Source organism: Staurois parvus, unplaced genomic scaffold (assembly GCF_062004578.1).
Source record: "Staurois parvus isolate SC_StPar_1 unplaced genomic scaffold, SC_StPar_1.0 ptg000279l, whole genome shotgun sequence".
Lineage (NCBI taxonomy): Eukaryota > Metazoa > Chordata > Amphibia > Anura > Ranidae > Staurois > Staurois parvus.
In genome coordinates this window covers 569-22,141 of record NW_028318075.1, presented here as the reverse complement: position 1 = coordinate 22,141, position 21,573 = coordinate 569, and the positions used below count along the sequence as shown (strand labels likewise).

At 39.3% G+C, this 21,573-nt stretch overlaps 1 long non-coding RNA gene across 1 annotated transcript; it reads right to left on the bottom strand.

Moving 5' to 3' along the window:
- Window positions 1–721: 721 nt before the first annotated feature.
- Window positions 722–19,893, bottom strand: LOC149458709 (uncharacterized). The gene is made up of 2 exons (XR_016313388.1): window positions 19,707–19,893; window positions 722–11,941 (listed from the first exon to the last, which is right to left on the bottom strand). It is a non-coding gene; the product is annotated as an uncharacterized LOC149458709 (long non-coding RNA).
- Between the last annotated feature and the right edge of the window lie 1,680 nt (window positions 19,894–21,573).

The window sequence follows — 21,573 nt, the reverse complement described above, 5'->3', positions numbered from 1 at the left end:
AGGGTGCCCAAACTTTTGCAGACGCCATTTTTTTGTTTTCTGTTATTTTGAAAGTGTAAATGATGGAAATAAAATCTAACTTTTGTTGACATATTAAAGGAATGTCTAATCTGTAATTTGATGCCTTTTGGAGATTTTTCCATCTTTCCTTGGCTTCTTTATGCACATTAATACAAATTTTTAGCTGGGGTGCCCAAACTTTCGATCCCCACTGTACATACATACATACACACACACTATATTGCCAAAAGTATTGGGGCACCCCTCCAAATGGACATGAATGAGTTTGGGGTGGAGGAACTTGACTGGCATGCACAGAGTCCTGACCTCAACCCGACAGAACTCCTTTGAGATGAATTAGAGTGCGAGCCAGGCCTTCTTGTCTGACATCAGTGCCTGACCTCACAAATGCACTTCTGGAATAGTGGTCAAGCATTCCCATAGACACACTCCTAAACCTTGTGGACAGCCTTCCCAGAAGAGTTGAAGCTGTTATAGCTGCAAAAGATGGGCCGACTGAACATTGAATCCTACGGACTAATACTGAGATGTCATTAACATTCATGTGCGTGTAAAGGCAGGCATCCCAATACTTTTGGCAATATAGTGTGTAATATATCATTTTCTTATATATAAAGTATTTTAATAAGACTGTATATTATCCTTAAGAATATTTTCTGCAACATTCAGTAACACAAACACAATGAATATAAATACACAGTTAGCAAGTATATGTATAATTTATTTTTTCTTTCCAGCAGAGGAAAAAAAATAAAGGACACATATTTAAAATATTCCAAAGTTGCAAAAGAAATATATAAATTATTTGTATATAGTTGAAATTTTTTTACAATTTTGTTTTTCATAAAAAAAAAAAATATTGAACATTACCATTTCGTTGCTAAGTGGCATGAAGACTTCACAGAAATGCCAAAGGAAGGCATTGGTTTAAATGTTTGCTTCAACTTAAAAATATTTTTCCTCTGGTACCATTACTAAGCTCCTTACAGGTAATCTGCATGCACTGACCTTTACAAGGACAGTGAAAAGGCACATTGAAATTAAAGTTTTGATTGTTCTTTTCCTTGAAAAATACGAGAGCTGTCTAAAAAACAGCAGATACTATTAAAGTGAACCTACCATTGCACAGACTTAAAGATGAACTCTATGTATGATTTTTACTGCAAAGTTGCACCGGTCCCACTAGGGATCAATGTAAGTATACAGATCTCTGTACAGGATTTGGCGCCAACTACTACAATGATTTGCAGCTTCCACAGTGATTGCTCCAATAAGAGATATGCATACTTACATTGGTCCAAGCTGCACCACTAACTCTGCAATAAAAAAAAAAAAAAAAAAAAAAAATAATCACACCTACATTTCAGCCTCAATGCTGTAAAAAAGGAGAGTGTAGGATGTAGACAGTGCCATTTACTTTCTCAAAGATGAACATTTTAGTTTATTCTGGAAGTGTGACATAAAGGGTTAACTATATATGTGTTTCCTGATGTTTTTTTTCCATAGCTTCAACTGTCAGTATATTTGCTTTTCACTATGCAGGGTGAAACATACTTGTTTATTAACAACCATTCAATGCAGTGCTGAGCATGTGTGCTTGTACCAATGGAATATTGCTGACTCTAAACAAATTCTCCATTCTTGTAGTCATATCAATTTCATTGCACTTTTCATGAGGCAGAGGGCCAGAAAGAGTTCCTGCCCCATTCACCAAACTGTTTATAGTTGTGTGAAGGTGCACAGTCCAAAATAGCACAACTGTCACTTGAACGGATTTGCACAAAGTATGACAGTTTTTTTTATTGCAGAGAAAAAATATGGGATTTTTGACTTGCCTGTAAAATCCATTTCTTAGAGCACAGCACTTGACACAGGCAGATTCAGAGACAACTGGGTTAGAGGCGGGTACCTTCAGGTGATTAAATACAGGCAAAAAAAGCTGCGATGACCCCTATATAACCCCTTGTGCTCCCAACAATCCTTGGGGAAGGCATGACATATATCAGGAAAAAACTGGTCCCATGGGGTCACCAGTGCATCCATTGCTCAAACCATTGGATCTTGAGCCAGAGGGACAAAGCTCTCCACCTTGTAGCTTAAACTGGACACAAGGAGAATCCAACATCCCACATCTCCGGCAAATATACCAAAACATCTGCTGATGGAACCACTATCCTGTGTCCAACTGCTGTCCACCTGCCAATTTTCTAACCCAGAACATGACATTCTGCCCAAAGCAGAATCACGTCTGCTTTCTTCTGAGCGTCTTGACTTCTGGTTCTGCCCTAACGATTGATGTATGCCACCGGCGAGGTGTTGTCTGGCTGAACCCGCAGTTACAAGTTCCCTGTACAGTTAATGTCCCAAAGGCACTTCCGCAGCCCAACAGGCTGGTATCTGTTGTGACCACTATCCAGTTCGGGGGGGGGGGACAGACGGACACCTTCCTCTTCCAGCACCAGGTTGTGTATCTACCACACAAGGGATGACAGTACAAAAGAGATCGTGTCCACAATCTCAGAGGTAGAATTTTTGCTGGTGGGACAAAGACTTGTAATAGGGTCATGTCTAGGACAAGACAAAGAAGAAGAATAATCTCCTGCGGTCAAGAGTAGTGCACTGGCAAAAGATTGACTCTGAGGAAGAGGGGATCCCCCCCCCCTTGAAATGAGTCAGCCTTTTGGAAGGTCTTCTCCCATTTGGGACTTGCCTAGGTGGCCAGGTCACTTTCAGTGCATTGTGGACTCTGATAAGTTGTTTGTGAGTATAAATCTACTTTAGCTAATAAAGCTAATGTACATACAATAAAGGTAATGCGCAAGCCTGGTGTGCCCTCTGTTCCTTGTTTTGCAATTTTCAAGACAAGGCCTAGTTATTCCAAGTGATTCGTTGGAGTCCAGGCAGATTTTTGGAGGATGAGAATCCAACAGAAGGTTTGTAACAGCTGAGCCTTCTGCTGAACATCATTCAATGAAATCTGAGCAGACTATAACCTCAAAAGAAGATTGTCCAATTAGCCCACAATGTGAACACCCTAAGACTGAAGTAAAGGCAAGGACCAGGGCCAAGACCTTTGTGAACACTTGAAGGGTCGTGGATAGGCCAAAAGGGCGTGTTCCACATTGAAAATGTTTCTCGTCCATGGTGAACTTTAGGAATAAATGTGGAGGATAAATGGGGGCAAGCAAATAAGCATCTATGATGTCCAACAAAGCTAGGTAGTATCCTTGCTGAAATGACTGACTTGGCGGATTCGATGCATAATTTGTGAACTCTCAAAACACAAAATTGGAACAAAACTTCCTCCACTAGCATAAATACAATTAACCCAAAGGACAGAAGCTGGCAGAGGCAAGCTGGGAAGGCCATGCTCACTAAAGAGAGGAGGCCAGGTTAAAGGGCATAAACCAGGGAGCAGGTTGAGACTGAAACTCCAGTTTGTAGCCTAGGGTGGTAACAGCCTGAACCTAACGATCTGGAATGTCCCAAACCCAGACAACTAAGATGACCCACAGACATTCCCTCACTCAAAGAATTGGGGGTGCCCCAAAATTGAGGGCCTGGAGCCAGGCTTAGCCAGCTTGAAAGTCCATAGTTTGCATGAGAATTGTTTTCCTGGAGTAGGCTTAGAAGAGGAGGCCTGTAAGGGATGAAAGAAAACCTCTCTCTGAGAAGGGATTGGGCACATACGTGCAGAAATCCTAGTCTTGTGCTTGCTAGGTAATAGGGTGCTCTTAACCCAGTTAAATTTGGGATAAAAACTAAAGCTCTTTGGCAAAGAGTTCACCTCCTAAGGAGGGTATGCTCTCAAGCCACTTTCTGCTGGTTCTGCCGGCCAGTATTTTAGCCACAGGAGTCTGCGCAACAGAAAAACAAAAAATACCTACTCTAGACATTGATGCATGTAGTCAGCCATATCCATTTATGCAGTACCTGCAGTTGCTGGAATTCCAGATGCTGAATGATAACTAGTTGCATGATCAGACCAATCAGGGCAAAAGATTTAGAAGATTTGAAGAGAACCTCAAATCTCGTATCAATGGCACCTTTCAAGATCGGGAGATCCTACAGGAATTGTTAGAGATCTGTTGAGGCAGGCAATAACAAAAAAACAACCTCCAGAACCATTTCTTCTTCTTAAAAAAAAAAACAACCTATAGGATATTGCTGAACAAAGTGCTTAGGTGGAGTATAAACGTTTTCATGATGCGGTCATTCATTGTACAGTACGTCTTTCATGAGGGAGTGTACAGGAAAGGTCTTTGATGGTTTATGCTTTTTAAGGGAACCTTAGGTCCAGAAGCCTCTGGAGGATTCAATTCAAGGCAATTTCTCACCTCATCAATACTAGGATAGTATCACGTGACAATATAGCACAGGAGGGCTTCTCTTGAGAGGAAATCTCAGATTTTGAGGAAGCAGCTTCTAACTCCATCTCTTCTTGCTCCTCTATCAGGTCTAAGACCCCTGCCATAGCTGCATTTGATACAGATCCTGGTGGAGAGGGATGCAGGGTCGCCCGTGACTCTGATGTCCTGAGGACTGTATAAGGGTCGAGATCTAACTCGTAAAGCAGACATAGATGCCGCAAGACCCTTCTTAGTAAGGTGGCAAAAGCTAAGGATAAGGAGGTTAAAGTGACCATGTGTAGTACCAGTCACGCCTTTCAGGACCCCTGATGGACAGCAGTATCTCCCAGGGCTGTCCATGACAGGGATATTAACCCCTTTTTTCCCCTGACTTGACCCACTTTGGATAAGCATACCCCCCCACCTCAGCAAGTCTGAGACTGGGTCACACTGGTGTGGCATGCTTCTGTCATGGACCTGTACAGCAACCTGTGGCTAACCCTAAACACTGCACTATGTGCAAAGGTGGGCATCTTAACATAGGATCCAGTGCCTGGAGCAATATTACAAACCGGCCCGTGTCTTCTCTGGCGGGGTCTGGGTATGGTTCCTGAGGCTCTCGCTGTGGGACACCAATCCAGAAAAATTGTGCAAAATGCCACTGTGGCCAAGAAGGTTGACTGAAGAATTTTAAAAAGAGTACCCAACAGAATCAGTTGTCCAATCATCTCTGAATTTGCCTGTGTCCTCTACTAAAGAGTAAAAAAAAATAAAAATAAAGATTCCCAGTTGGAAAAAAGGTAAAACACAACTGCTTAGATTTGAGCGAGAGAAGAGTTCACAACTAACATACACTAAACCTTTAACAAAGGGAGAAAATAAGGCACAACAAGCCTTCCATATCCACTTTCTTTTTATCAGCTCGTTTGCTACCAAAATGACAGGTACACTTTAAAGTGGTTTGTCCATTCAAGTTTAAAGCAGTATTTAAACCAAAAGCAAACATTTATTATATTGCAGCTTACCAATTTTTTGATGCAATGGCTACATGAGTTTTCCTTTTTAGGCTCTTTCTTCTCTTTTCATCTTGTGATCTGACCATTAAGTCTGTTGTTTTTCAAAAGAGCAAGCTCTCTTCCAGACCTATCAGTTTACAGTGATGAGGAAAACCATTTATCACTGGCAGGGGTGCCTACAATGATCAGCTTTTATTTATTAATGTAAAACATTTATCCCCAAAGGAAAAAAAGGTGTTTTTTTAACTAATTATAAAGTGTGAGCTGATATTTAGTTTCAAGACTGACAATGCTGTTGTCTGTTGTGCCCCCTGTGCTCATTCATCCAGAGTGGGGGTACTCTAATACAGGAGTGTTACTGGCCAGATCACCATGTGAAAACAGAGCACTAAAAAACATCTAATGATTTGGTAACCTGCAATATATTACATTTTTGGTTTTGTATTTAATACCTCTAATTGCTACCAGATGCTTCTACAGCACACCACAAAAAGAATAAACTGCTGTTTAATGTATACATCCATAGGTTTAACAGCACATTTTTATTAAGCCCCAATAGCAGGAATGTTAGGGCATGGTTAGTATTTCATCTCTGAATATGGATTAATATGGATAAGCTTGAAATGGGGAAAATTGTGATTACTGTATGTATTCACAACTCTATTACACTTTAAAATGGAAAATACAATATAAAAAAGAAAAATATTTGTGATCATACAGTCACAGTGGTCCTCAGTGATCTACTGATATAGCTTATACTGTATATGTTCTTGTACAAAATGGCATCATGTAATGTACTAAGGTCATCCTTCTACTGTCAGTGATGGAACGTAACTGGAAGATCATGTCTTAATGTTTATACACTGTAGCTATAGACCCTAATGGGCTCAGGATAACAGGGAATGATGGCTGTTACTAAATTAGCTCATGCCACTAGGCTTCTGTAGAATAAAAAATATCCTTTACAAAAGAGCTAAATACAAAAATGGATTGCAGGGTGCAATCAGTATGTCTGTACCTAGTACAACTCAGAGGACTACACATAAGGTTGGCCATGCACAATTAGGTTTTTTTATTTATTTATTTTTTTTAAGTTTAGCTTACAGATGGACAAATCTCCTGCTGCAGATATCGTATTCAGATAGCTGGTACCAACGTCTGTCAGAATACCCAAACATCAACCATCAAAATGGATGCAGCAGTTCAGTCAAGTGTTTTACGTCAGCCTCCTTCAATTTTTCAGTTAAAGGATGTTTAGGTGGAAGAGGCCAAAAGGGCCACTCACAGGTCGTATTTCATCTGGATCATTAGAAACTGGTCAAAATTCAGTCAGTGTATAGCCTGCGTAAATTAAAAGGAAGGGGGTAAACATTCAACTAAACTGCACTTGGATGTTCTGCAAGAAAACATACACAGCCTGCATGCATCCCAAGATTTTAAAGTCTGGTTGCAAAAAACTAAACCCCATTATTATATAACGGTTAGCATCTCCCATTACTATTTATGGCTTTTCAAAGTGTTGCTGTTTTGAGAACCTGCTGAGTGCAGGTTACAGTCCCACACAGTTGTACAATTTTTTTATGGACACTAGCCCATTTATTTTTAAAGGAGTTCCACAAGAAAGGTGAAGACCCTCAGCTCACTGATCTACACAAATAGTGGAGCCTGAAACAGTTCATGCTAAGTCAGGTAAACAATTTCTATAAGCAGGCACTGCCAACTAACCAACTAGTTCATCGCAACACAATGGCTTTGGGAATATGGCTTCAAAGCCACACAGCTCTTAGCCATGATGTAAGCACAAACAAAATCCTCCTATGTATGGTTGAAATACTTCAACTGTTCTCTGGAGATCCTCTGCAAGTGTTGCCTAATCAAATAATACCAAGAGTATACTTTTTGTCTGTCCTTTTTCCCTTTGGAATGCATCGTAACATCTTTAAATCACTTGCAAAATGTAACTGAATAAGCAATTTAGAATTTGGATACAAAATACTGAAAGGTCAATGCTGCACCTCCGTATTACATTGTAACATTTAGAAAACAGCCTACCTTACTTTACGGTTTAGTCTTTATCATTAGCCATTGTATTACACATTGGGGAGAATTAACAAAAGAGCGGCACAGGTATTAAGCCTGTGACACTCTTATAAACTGGAAAATTAGAGTAGATCCTGCTTCTAATTAACAAAAGGGGGTAAAAGCCCCTTTGTGATCAGGAGCAATTTGCTCCATTTTCTATGCACCAGACAGCATAGAGGGCAGGAGGGCTTCCCCTTCCTATATGCAGGCTATGTTCACTGCACGGGCTGAAAGGCGCATGTGAGCGGTCTACTAGGTTACTGACAGTTCATATCCAATAAGCCAGTTCTGATCTGGTGGGGATCTGGGGCAGTTATCTATATTCAAAACTGCTGTAATTGCTTTGTTAATTAAGTAGAGAATCCACATCAGCTTCTATTTCACTCTAAAATAAAAACTAGAATAGGTTGGGCAGATAGATCTAAAAGGGGTCTGTTTTATTAGCGTAGCATGTGCCACTCACATCAGTTTCCTGCAACATTATAACTGCACAGGAAGCTTTGTAATTCCCAGCTCTTCGTAGGAGAGGACAGAAAAATGGGTGATTTACCAAACTTTAAAAAAAAAAATCATTACTACCTTTTAGCATGAGAATTTGTACCCATAACAGCCAAATAGTTTGGTATGTCGAGAACAACAACCCCCACAGTTATAATTGCATGCACAAAGTATGGCCACAACACAAAACTGAATTAGGGATGTCAAACAAAAAAGACTGTGGTCAGAAACACATAACTACTGCAGCAAGTGTGACAGCAAAACTCAACATCCACATTGAAGACCCTGTTTCTACAAAAACAGTCTGTGGGGAACTTCACATGAAAGAGCTCGAACCAGCCCTAATTGTCAGTTTTGTTTTCTGGCTACTATTCTTTGCTGATAAAGTCTTACCATGCTTTGCACATATGCAATCATAACCGTGGAGACTGCTGTTGACACATCAAACAATTTGCTTGTTATGGTTCTAGATGCTCCATTTAAGTGGGCACCAATGATTGTCAGACTTGGAAGTCTGACAACTCAACAATTACACATGTACTAACTGCTGCTGAACACGCAATGTTATATACTGGCATACAATCTAGAGAGCATAAACAAAGAAAACAAAACATATTTCAGTTCACAATTTTCCCTGTAACCCACATGAAATATGAAGCTCTAAAATACTGAGTATATTTATGCTCATCCTCTGCATATTAAAGAAAACCTGCCATTTTGCCCACTCTGAGGAAAGCAGCAGGTTCTCTTGGTAACCGAACTCTTCTGTGTGGGCATTGATAGATCTACCAACCTCGCACCTGCCCTGCTAACCAGCTGGAGACCTAAGCTGAAAGGACACCAAACTTGCACAAGGCAAACTTCCACTTGCTTCCTTGTAAAAGTGCTTGGGTCTGGCAACATTCTTTTCCAGCACTGAGCACTGCATGCTGGAAGAAAGAAGGAACAATCATGACCCTCCATAGCCAAAGTACACGGAAATTAAAGGGGCTCCAGATAGAGCACAGAGCATGGAGTAGATATGCACTAGGGGGTGGCTAATCAGCTCAACTTGTTACTTTACCCAGATTTTCACACAAATATGTGCAGAAATCTGAAATCTGAATGTCTAGGTTATTGCTTTTCACTGTTCTACGCTACTCATGCGCCAAGTGTTTGCGTCAACAAAAAACAGGCCACTAGGATCCTAATACTTTATAAATCCTGAATCCTTAAAGTACACCTGTCACTAGCAGCGGCTATGTGTATGTTCTTCAAAGGTTTTGCAGGTTCCTCCAAACTCTTAGCCACATACTTCACCAGCCCTGACATTTTTGAAAAGTGTCACAAACTGGCCCATCTACTTCCACCCATTATGCTTTCCTACTGGACAGTGAGGTAGTCCATCAAAGTGATGGACCAGTAAGGGCATGGGCAGAGAGGACAGGCTGGTCTCTAACCACTATACAAAGTATCAACAAACTGGCACGTGCCAAAGCAGGGTTTTTAGGGGACCCGCTGTGCTTTTTTGAGGGTTGAACGTACATGCAGGTACCCCAAAGTGCTTCACTATATGCAATTGCATAAGTTAACCATTTCAATGACAAGCTTGCTATAAGAAAATCTAAAAAATTAAGTGAAAATAAAGAATACTAAACCTAAAACAGAAAGGTCGCTTTGTTAAAAGAACTGTTGAAAAAATGTTTAAATATTTATGTGGTATTGAAAAATAAATTACTGGAAATCTATTTCTTGTTGAGGAATGTAAATAAGCTACACATATCTGACTTGAGGGACAAACCGTGTGGACAAATCCAAAATTTGTCAGGTGTATTACTAAATAATCTTCCAAGTTCACAGCTTTTTCAGCAAAAGTGCCCCCACAGTCTTCCTCTCAGTATGCATGCCCTGCATGGTTTCCTATTGGAAAGCCGCACTCATGGAGGCCTCCAGCTGTCCAGCAGAGTATGACTTACTGGGGCTGTGGTAAAGTGGAGGATGTTTTACGCTGAAAAGACTGCTTGATTGCAGATGTTTTCCAGATGGGCAGCACACTGCAGGTGGTATAGCTTAAAGGACAGTCATGTCAACAGTACAGTTGTCCTTTAAGGCCAATTCACACTATATGCAGTGACGGATGTTCTACTGCATGGTAAAATGTCTAACTGCAGGGACACACAGGAAAGAAATGTTTCATGTGTCCCATTCACTCTGCAGCAAAATGCAGACATGCTGCATTTTATCGCAGTGCACCAGCCTGAATTTCACTGCAATGTCTGTGAATGCAGTGAAAGTAGTGTACATTTTGTACACTTCAAATAAAGCTCCAACAGAAAAAAAAAAAGCAGTGCAATGTGTTGAATTGCGCGCCACACTTCACCCTAGCACAGCCAGAAATGGAAAGCTGTTGAAGCGTTAAAGAGCTCTGGCAGCTCTCCTAATAGTTTGAATTCACCCTTAATGTTAGCTCTGCTTCACAAAAACAGCATGTTAGGCTGCTTTAAGAATCTTAACACTATTCTCAAATCACCTTAGAAGTACTTCTGCCTTTCAGAGACACAGAATGACTGACTAGGATATGGACAGACAATCCAGCCTTGGGGGGGGTGTGATGCCACCATTTCTATAAGTGATCACTTGTATATAATACTTCTAGTGCAATTTTTATTGCTAGGCTACACTTTTTTTTAATCAAAGATTAAAGCTGGGGGCCTGTTTTAATTACATTTTGTGGGTTCTGTACGCAAAGTGCATATTCTACAATAAAGACAGACAATGAAGAGAGTATCAAAATACTTCAACTGTCTTTAAAGATACAAGGGGAGCACAATAGTATCTAATCTCCATTTTTTTTTGTCCATTTACTTTACACTTTGGAGATTGAAACAAAATTGTCTATGTGATGCTCCAGCACAAAAAAAATATTAAAGCTTAATTCACGGACATCTGCCATAAGCAAATGTATCCATTTCAATGGCAAGTGTAAAGAAAATATATTTGTCCTGTATTAACACCAATTATTCATGCATTAACTATTGTATGGAACACTCTGAAGCAGACAATATCTACCCAGCAGAGTCATTTTCAATGTGGTAAGAAGGTCAATGCTATAGAAATCCTTTATGTTTATGAAGCACAATATACACATAGGCTGGGTAATGTTAATCTTAATACATTTTAATGGGTCACATGTTTATGGGATGACAATAAGGCACTGCTAAGGTTACTGAGAATCTAACAGCTCGGGATTGAAGAGTTTTCATTAGGCTTTTTTTGGTAACTACTTTACAAAAGCTAACAAGTATAAGAGAACGTGATGCCTATAGATATATTACAAACAGTCCTGACACTTTCAAAGGTCAAGTGTACATTTTATCAAAAGGTATTTGACAACTGCATTGCAATGGGTGGAAATAACACAACTGTGCAAAGCACAATGCAGAAGATATATTACCTTCTGACCAAACTACTGCATGGCACACATCTGCATAGAGATCTATTTTGGGCTGGAAAAAGAGATGGTACATAAGAATCATTTGGTATTATCTTCTTGTGCTTCAGCCATATTACATTTCGGACATCAGAATGCTTAAAATAAAATAATTTAAATATCATTCATTTTTAGTTTAATCATTTACTGCTGATGATATATCATCTGTGGGAAAATATACACATATATGTACTTGTGTGTGTGTATATGTATATATCTATGTCTACACATACATACATACACACACACACATTATATGACAGCCATACATTCCTGTGGCAACAAAAAAGGGGTCAAAGGTTGTCCATTTGTCTCTTGCTTGTACAATCCATACTGCTCTTGTACACAAGGGATGAAAGAGTATTCGTTGTACTATTCCATTCTTCCTTTGTAAGAAGGTAAAGGCTTGGCCTTGACCGGTTTTGTTATCTGTGCGAAGACTCAAAGCAGATCTTTGGATATGCAGTCATCTGTTTTTGATGCCAGAGGAAGAATACAAAGTTTATCTGAAACAAGAAATAAAAATAAAATAACAGATTTAACCTGTAACACATTACCCTTGAGTTACTTTTGTGAATTCAACATAATATGTTATTTAAAAATAAGCATTTGTGTATTTTATCCTAAAGAACATTTGGTTCATACTTGAACTTCTTACCGCCTGGCCTATTGTACAATGATGGCCGAGCCGGAACCCTATTATCCTGGTAGGATGTCATATGACATCCTCCAAGGATTGGGCCGTGCTGCGGAGCGATCTGTCACTGGCTGTGTCCACGGGACACGGCCGATAACAGATTACTACGCCAGCCCGCTGCCAGTGTCGATCACATGACAGTTGTAAAACAATGACTGGCTTCCTTTCATGCCTTTCACTGCTTACAACTGTGCTGTGAGCTGTGATTGGTCACAGTGATCACATGTACAGAGTGGGCCAATGACAGCCCATCTGTAGCATGTAAGCAGCTATGGCCAATCACAGCTGATCACAACAAACTACTGAATGAATCTGTTTCATTCAGTAAAAATGTTTGCTTATACCAATGTAATTTGTTGGTATAAACAATCAATGTGTAAAAAAAAAAAAAACAAATCCTGATTACTTGTCACATACTGTCGCCAATGTCCCTGATAACCACCACGCCAGTTATAGGACGACGCTGTACTGCATTGGTGACCGTATGTAAAAAAATAAAAATAAAAAAAATTGTGAAAAATATTTTCTCATTTCTTTTCCACAAAATTATGACAAAAATGACAAATTAAAAAAAACTATCCATGCCTCTTACTAAATACTTCCGAAAAGCGGTCATTTTGGGGGCATTTGTACTGTCCTGGCATTTTTGGGCTTCAAGAAATGAGATCAGTGGTCAGTACATCAGGATTTATCAATTTTTAGATATACCATAGTTTCTGGACTAACTTTCCCAGCAACTAAATAATGAACACTGATTTGGTTATTTGCACCAAAGACATGTAGCAGAATACATTTTGGCCCAAATTTGTGTAGAAAGATTATTTGCAAAATGTTATAACAAAAACGGCAAAAAGTGCATTTAAAAAAATAAATAAATAAATAATTCTCTTTTTTCATTTAAAGTGCAAAAAATAAACTCAGTGGTGACAAAATATCACCAAAAATCTCTATTTGTACAAAACAAAATAATAAACATTTGATTTAGGTACAGTGTTGTATGACCATGCAATTCTCATTTAAAGTGCAAGAGCGCTGAAAGGTGAAACTTGGCCTGGGTAGGGAGGGGGTAAAGTGCCTGGTGGGCAAATGGTTAAAAAAGGCAATTTATAAACTATTTTTGGCTATCACAGTAGAGGTTTTCATTTATTTCTGAAGCAAGAGTTTTAAATTCTTTGGCTGTCAGAGATCTTTTATTTTTCATTTCACACATGATAACACAACATAAAAATGCAACTGTTTATCCAATCAACATGTTCACCAATTCCAGCTAATAGAAGCAATCACTTTAATTGCAGAGTTTACTGAGTTTCTTTACACCCCGATACTGCTGTGCTGTAATAATTAGGGTGGCAGGAATAAAAATGTTAAAGCGACACTGCCCTGAATTCCCTGTGAAAAGACCCTCGATACTCAGCTCTTCAGTAATCCCCCGCCTGACACAAAATACCCGCGCTGTCATTGTCTAAAGGGTGCAGCGAAGTCATCTTCTTTTACATGTGACATTGCTCAAGGCTTTCAATTTGCCACCAGAATTCAGCACTGTTTCACGGGAAGGTAACATGCTCCTACAACACTAGATATTTTCTGCTGGATGAGCTTGTGGAAGGAGTTGCAGGTAAGTGCTTGAGAGCTAAGTAACAGTAGGCCAGTGGATATTTTACTGTCACCTGAAGACCTGAGATCTGCACAGGTTTCTAGCACCTTGTGGTCAGGTCAGTAGAAGCGAGAGAAAAAAAAAAGGAGTGGAGAGTTCTAGTGTTATTGTATTCCAGGCATATATTGAACATATTTTAGTTCAGTTGTTTTAATAATAATAAAAAAACACAACAGATATCGGTGTATTATTTAAACAACAAAAGTACCTAAAGATCCTGTCCTGTCCCACGCATACATGTCTTGTTACATCCTACATAGTCACAGACTAAAAAAGTGAGTCAGCACTCTAAACCAATCAGGCATTATTGCTTTGTACAGTGCTGTCAGTGTAGCCCTGTGAACATGCTCAAAGAAAAGATGAGAGATGGCATCTACAGTATGCCACTGCTCTTTCACGGTCTTATCACAAGCTGAACTGTGCCCTAGACCAGGCTGTATGGTCTGTTGTGCAGTCTGCAGGGAGGTCCAAGATCTGGCTTTGTGGTCTGGATTACAGAACAGAATTTAAAACTTTCCAGCATGTAAACAAATATTATGCAATCGGTAATGTAATGGTTTAATCAGCTGTTTGCTTGAAGATCGCCTTTAGGATTACCAGACATAACTATTATTCTTGAAACAGGATGGCATAAAGAAATGTGAATTTGTATTTAGCATTTTCCTCCTCCTCTTCCGGTTTCCTCTTTAGGCTTGCTTCAGTACAATTGGCAACTAACTCTCCCAAATTCTCTTCTTAGTAATGCCATGGTAAGCAGCATGGATTAAAAAAAAAACAGTAGGATTTAAAATCACACATGCAAAAAATGCAAATTCCTATATTTTGTATAAAATACTCGGTTGAAGACCTTTGAGCCTTATTTATCACGACACTTCTTAGATTCAAATTTTAATTCCAAAATGAAAGTTGGAGAAGGAAAATGTTGAATCTGATAGTTTCGCTAGAGTAATGCAGATAAAATGTTTTTGTTTTTTTTTTTTAAGCTCACCGCAAATTCTTTTTCTGGGAATTAAATCCAGTCCAGATTTGGACACTGGAAAACAAACTATTGACCTACCCAGGATAACCTCTCCAACTACCACCATGCCTCAGTACAGAGAGTAGGAGAATAAAGACAGAGGGATGAGATCCGTGTCCCTCAATGGACTCCAGGGAAAGTTTTACAGCGAGTATAAAAAAAAAAAAAAAAAAAGTCTTTTCTTTCTTGTCCATTAAGGTACACAGGATACCTTAAACCTCTAGGATATCTAAAATCGGTCCATCTGAGGGAAGGGGGAGGGTGCAACACAGCAAACAAATGCTAACAGTTCCAAGGAAAAAAACAGACTTGGGGACTATAGCTCAAAAAGCTGCCTGAAGGATTTTACGCCAGATGTGGCCATCATATGTGGCTGCCATGTCCACCTGGTAGAACGTGTGAACAGAAGACCATATCAAGCCTTTGAAAATCTGGAAAACAGTTGCTTTAGGTCAAAATGCACAAGAAATAGTCACAGGTCTAGTAGATATGCCTTGAGAGGAAAAGGTGGAACTCAATCTTCTAAACCATACAACTTGATTACTGTCTGCCTTAAACACCTACAGATGGTGGAATGGGAAGCCAAAGCACTCCATCTGGAGTTACAAAAGAAAGCAATGCCTGAGAGAGAGACCTCACAGCCTGAACCACATCCAGACAATGGAGGGAAATTTCCTTTTGGTGAATGAAACTGGATAAAAGAAATTAAGAGCAAATATCCTGCTGAAGGTGAAATGCAGAAACTACCTTAACCACTTGCCCACTGGAAGATTTATCCCCATTAATGACCAGACCATTTTTTGCTATACGGTGCTGCATTACTTTAACTGACAATTGCGTGGTCATGCAACGCTGTACATAAATTTATGTAATTTTTCCCCACAAATAGAGCTTTCGTTTGGTGGTATTCTATTGTCACTGGGTTTTATTTTTTGCACTACAAAACAAAAAAATATACCAACTAAAACAAATCTATATATTTTACTTTCTGCTATAAAAAATTCAATTAAAAAAAAATATATAATTTCTTCATAAATTTAGGCCAATATGTATTCTGCTACATATTTTTGGTAAAAAAAAATAATCACAAAAGGCGTATATTGATCGGTCAAGGAAAATCAAGGAGGAAAAAAAAAAAAAAGGAAAAGTTGTGGGACCACAGGACCCAGCAAATGTCACATCCATACTCCTGAGACACTAGGCAGAAAAGACTGGAAACCTATAGCAGAGAGGGGGTTTTATACCCAGAGAGGACTGTCCATAGGAGATGCCAAGTCTTTTTCTGTCTAGTATTCTATTCCGGTAGGTTGGGCTATAAAACCTGCTTTGTTTAGGTTAAAGAAGAAGCTGCTATGTCCATCAATGAACATAAGAGAAAATCTGTTTTCACTGTCATTATGGGGTAACTGAGTGTAGATTAATGAGAAAAAAAATGAATCTAAACAACTGTATTAGGCTGCAACATTACAACATTGAAAAAAAGTGAAGGAAGTCTGAATACTTTATGAATGCACCGTAAATCTTTTCCAGTTAGGATTTAGATCTTTCTAATGAGAAAACTAATGACAAACCTTTTTTAGCTTTGGTTAGAGTGGAGGGGGAATTAACCGCTTGCCGCCCACAGTAGTTATACTGTGCGGGTGGCAGCTTCAGGCCGAGTGGCATACTGGTATGTTGCGCCCTTTCTTCCAGGGTTTGGGGCAAACATGTGCACGACCATGCCTCCATGGCAACCTATACGGTGACTGGACACAGCACTAGTTTGGCAGCTGATTTCAGGCAATGATTTTGGCTGAAGTCAACAGATCGTTTGTGTCCAATCACACACAGAGTTTGAAACACAGAACTCTGTGTCCAGGGAACAGCAAAGCAGGGAAAATAAACAGCCATACAGTATAGTAAAAGCAGCACATATAACACACATTACACATTGATAGGCACACAGTTAACCCTTTGACCCTAGATGCTAACTCCTTTCCAGCCAGTTTCATTAGTACAGTGACAGTATTACCATGGATCACTATATCAGGGTCACTATTGATGTCATTGTACCTCCCAGCCAGCGTCAGCTAGCGCTAGATTGCCCACCACACTATCAAAGGTCCACTATAATAATTCACTGATCACTGTCATTACTAATAGTTGCGTAAATTCCAGTATATATACACCATAGTTTGTAGACGCTATAACTTTCGCACAAACCAATTATTATACATTTTTTAACCAAAGACATGTAGCAGAATACATTTTGACCTAAATTTAAGAAGAAATTAGATTTTTTGATTAGACAGGTTTTATAACAGGAAGTAGAAAATATCTTTTTTTGCCACCAAAAGAAAGCTCTATTTGTGCGAAAAAAAAAAAGTTACAAATTTAATTTGCGGATAGTGTTGCATGACCGTGCAATTGCCAGTTAAAGTAGCATAGCGAGTAATGCTCTGGTCATGAAGAGGGTAAAACCTTCTGGAGCTCAAACGGTTAAATAAACCCTAGCTTTTTATTGCTGCCTGCATCCCCCTCATTATTTGTCCTGGTGATTAGAACACTGAAGTGAAAGAAAAGTGGAGTTAGCCTTTAACTTGATAGGGTGGAGAGAGAAACTATTTGGTTACCATGCACAGTTGCTCCAGATAATCTCTACTCCAGTTTTGAACTTTCCCTCCATTATGCTCTAAATTTATGAAAGCAGACAAATTGAGAAATTTTATCAAAAGTGAAACTGTTTTTTATTTAAAAATGTTGATTTTTTTTTTCTTCATATTGTAAAAAATTAAAATATGTTGGTCTTTAACCATTTGCTGCCCGCCCTATGGCCGAATGGTGGGCAGCAAATGTCATCAGCGTTCCGGGTGGACGCCATATGGCGTCCTCCCACACATGCGCAGATTGCGCTCCTGCAGAGTGACGCGATCTGTCACCGGCCGTGTACCTCGGACAAGGCCGATGACAGATCTGAGTATCGGCCCTGTTGCCGGTCCCTTGTGACCTGCTGTGACCAATCACAGCAGGTCACATGACAGTTGTATAGAATGGATGGCTTTATTCATGCCATCCATTGTATACTACTGCCTAGCTGTGAAAGGTCACAGCTAATCACATGCACATTGTCATGTGATTAGCTGTGGCCAAATCACAGCTAAGCACAAAAAAAAACAAAAAAAAAACCTGAATGAATCGATGTCATTCAGGTAAATGCTTGCTTATAGCAAAGTAATTCTTTGCTATAAGCAAATTGTCTAAAAAAAAAAATAAATACTGATCAATTCCCCAAAGTAGTACAATGTTACTATGGTAACATTGTACTACTTTGGTCATAGTGAAATATGAAAAAAAAATCTTTAAAAAAAATAAAAAAAAATTAATAAAAAAATATATATAATTTTTTTTTTTCATACTGTCACCAGTCAGTGTCCCTGATCACCGCCATGCCAGTTATATGACGACGCTGTACTGCACTGGTGACAATATGTAAAAAAAAAAAAAATAGTGAAACAACTTCAAAAAACTCGCCATGCCTCTTATGAAGTACGTCGGACTGTCTAATTTGCAAAGAGGGGTCATTTGGGGATATCTGTACTGTTCTGACATTCTTGGACCTCAAGAAATTAGATTGGCCGTTAGTACTTCAGGATTGATCAATTTTCAGATCTATACCATAGTTTGTGAACTGTATAACTTTCCTACAAACTAAAAAATACATCCTAATTTGGGTTATTTTCACCAAAGACATGTAGCAGAATACATCTCGGCCTAAATTTATGAAGAGCAATTATTTATTTGCAAACTTTTATAACAAACAAAGAAAAACCTTTTTTTTTTCAAAATTTTTGGCCTTTTTTTGTTAATTTAGCAAAAAATAAAAACCCCAGTGGTGAGTAAATACCACCAAATGAAACCTCTAGTTGTGTGAAGAAGATGATAAAATTTTAGTTTGGGTACAATGTTGTATGACCGCGCAATTGTCATTCAAAGTGTGAGAGCGCTGAAACCTGAAAAATGGCTTGGGCAGGAAGGTGTAAAATTGCCCGGTATTGAATTGGTTAAAACACAGCTAAAAGAAAGCTCCATCTGTATAAAAAAAATTATATAAAGTTAATTTAGTTACAGGACTTTGTAATTGTCAGTCAAACTAACACAGGCCAAAAATAATCTGAAACATGGCTTGAGAAAGAGGGGGGCTGCTAGTGCTGAGGTGGTCAAGTTCTAAAGCAGTGTGTGCATTCTACTTTCTCTTAAAGTGTTACTAAACCCATAACAGTACAATCAGTCTGTATATGCAGTAAAGCATGCTTGTTATACTCACTGTGGAACCTAGGAGGTTATTTCTCCGCATTGTGTAAAAAGGCTGTTTAATCCTGTCTTCTCTGATCCTCCCTTTCTTCTTACACTTTTCCCCAATCCATCTGCTGATGGTATAGAGCCTTGGGGGCAAGCTGCACATGCTCAGTTTTGTGTGTATTGCTAGAGTTTTTTTTTTCTTAGGAGAGTGCATGTGATCAGCATAAGACCAATCAGTGCTGTCCAGACAGAGGGTTAGGGGGTTATGCAGCCTCATAGGACAATCGGGGGAGAATGAAAACTCTTCCTACAAGCTTTAGCCAGTGCTCAGCTGCACACTGATAGAAGTCACAAGACTGCTCTAATTGCTGATGGGAAAAGGTATTTAACAGTTTATATTTACTAAAATAATTTAATTTCCACGTTCTGTATACTGTGGGAAACGAGATATAGTGCATGCAGGGTCCTGGGTTCAGTAACACTTTAAAAATGACAGGAGAGGTATTCCTTGCTGTAAGTAAAATATCAGGCCCATTCCTGTGGTGGACAAGTTTTTTGAGTAAGCATAAACACTGAAAATCTTTATAACAATAAATAATGCTATGTAAATGACTTCCTTCTTACCGAATTTCTGGCTGTTTTTCATTAGAGTTTTTATCTAAACTGTCATTTTCTAATTTCACGCTCCGCTGTTTAGATTCTTCTAAATGATCCATCTTCGAGGTAGATGGGGCCGTTTCTTCCACCCTATGCAACATGAAAACAGTCAACTATGCAGGTTTTTTTTCATACAAGAAAAAACACAAATGCCTTGATTTCAGTGATAGTCTGTTTCTCATAACAATATGATATCGTGCACTCCCTACAGAACCATATAAAATTATAGCTAAATTCCAAATAAATAAAATCATCATTTAAAAACTGCAGTTTGTATTTAATCGGTTTATCTTTGAATAATATTGAAATTTGATGATCTGAATAGTGTAAGTGTGATATATACACACACACATTTACATACACACACACACAGCCATGAAAAAGTATTTGCCCCATATACAGGTGAAACTCAAAAAATTAGAAAATAGTGCAAAAGTTAATTTATTTCTGTAATGCAACTTAAAAGAATAAAATATATGAGATAGACTCATTACATGCAAAGCAAGATAGTTCAAGCCGTGATTTGTCATAATTGTGATGATTATGGCTTACAGCTCATGAAAACCCCAAATCCACAATCTCATAAAATTAGAATATTGTGAAATGGTGCAATATTCTCGGCTCAAAGTGTCCCACTCTAATCAGCTAATTAAGCCATAACACCTGCAAAGGGTTCCTGAGCCTTTAAATGGTCTCTCAGTCTGGTTCAGTAGGAATCACAATCATGGGGAAAGACTGCTGACCTGACAGTTGTGCAGAAAACCATCATTGACACCCTCCATAAAGGAGGGAAAGCCTCAAAAGGTAATTTCAAAAGAAGTTGGATGTTCCCAAAGTGCTGTATCAAAGCACATTAATAGAAAGTTGTGTGGAAGTAAAAGGTGCACAAGCAACAGAGACGACTGCAGCCCAAAGAGGATTGTCAGGAAAAGGCCATTCAAAAGTGTTGGGGACTTTCACAAGGAGTGGACTGAGGCTGGAGTCAGTGCATCAAGAGCTAGCACACACAGATGGATCCAGGACATGGGCTTCAAATGTCGTATTCCTCTTGCCAAGTCGCTCCTGAACAACAAACACCGTCAGAAGCGTCTTACCTGGGCTAAAGAAAAACAGACCTGGTCTGTTGCTCAGTGGTCCAAAGTACTCTTGTCTGATGAGAGCAACTTTTGCATCTCATTTGGAAACCAAGGACCCAGAGTATGGAGGAAGAATGGAGAGGCACACACTGCAAGATGCTTGAAGTCCAGTGTGAAGTTTCCACAGTCTGTGTTGATTTGGGGAGCCATGTCGTCTGCTGGTGTTGGTCCACTGTGCTTCATTAAGTCCAGGGTCAACGCAGCCATCTACCAGGAGATTTTTGGAGCACTTCATGCTTCCTTCCACAGACAAGCTTTATGGTGATGCTGACTTCATTTTCCAGCAGGACTTGGCACCTGCCCACACTGCCAAAAGCACCAAAACCTGGTTCAATGACCTGGGATTACTGTGCTTGATTGGCCAGCAAACTCGCCTGACCTGAACCCCATAGAGAATCTATGGGGCATTGCCAAGAGAAAGATGAGAGACATGAGACCGAACAATGCAGAAGAGCTGAAGGCCGCTATTGAAGCATCCTGGTCTTCCATAACACCTCAGCAGTGCCACAGGCTGATAACTTCCATGCCACGCCGCATTGAGACAGTAATTGCTGCAAAAGGGGCCCAAACCAAGAGGTCCGATATTGTTCTATGTACAATCCTTGTTTTATTGATTGCATGTAATATTATAATTTCTGAGATTGTGGATTTGGAGTTTTCATGAGCTGTAAGCCATAATCATCACAATTATGACAACT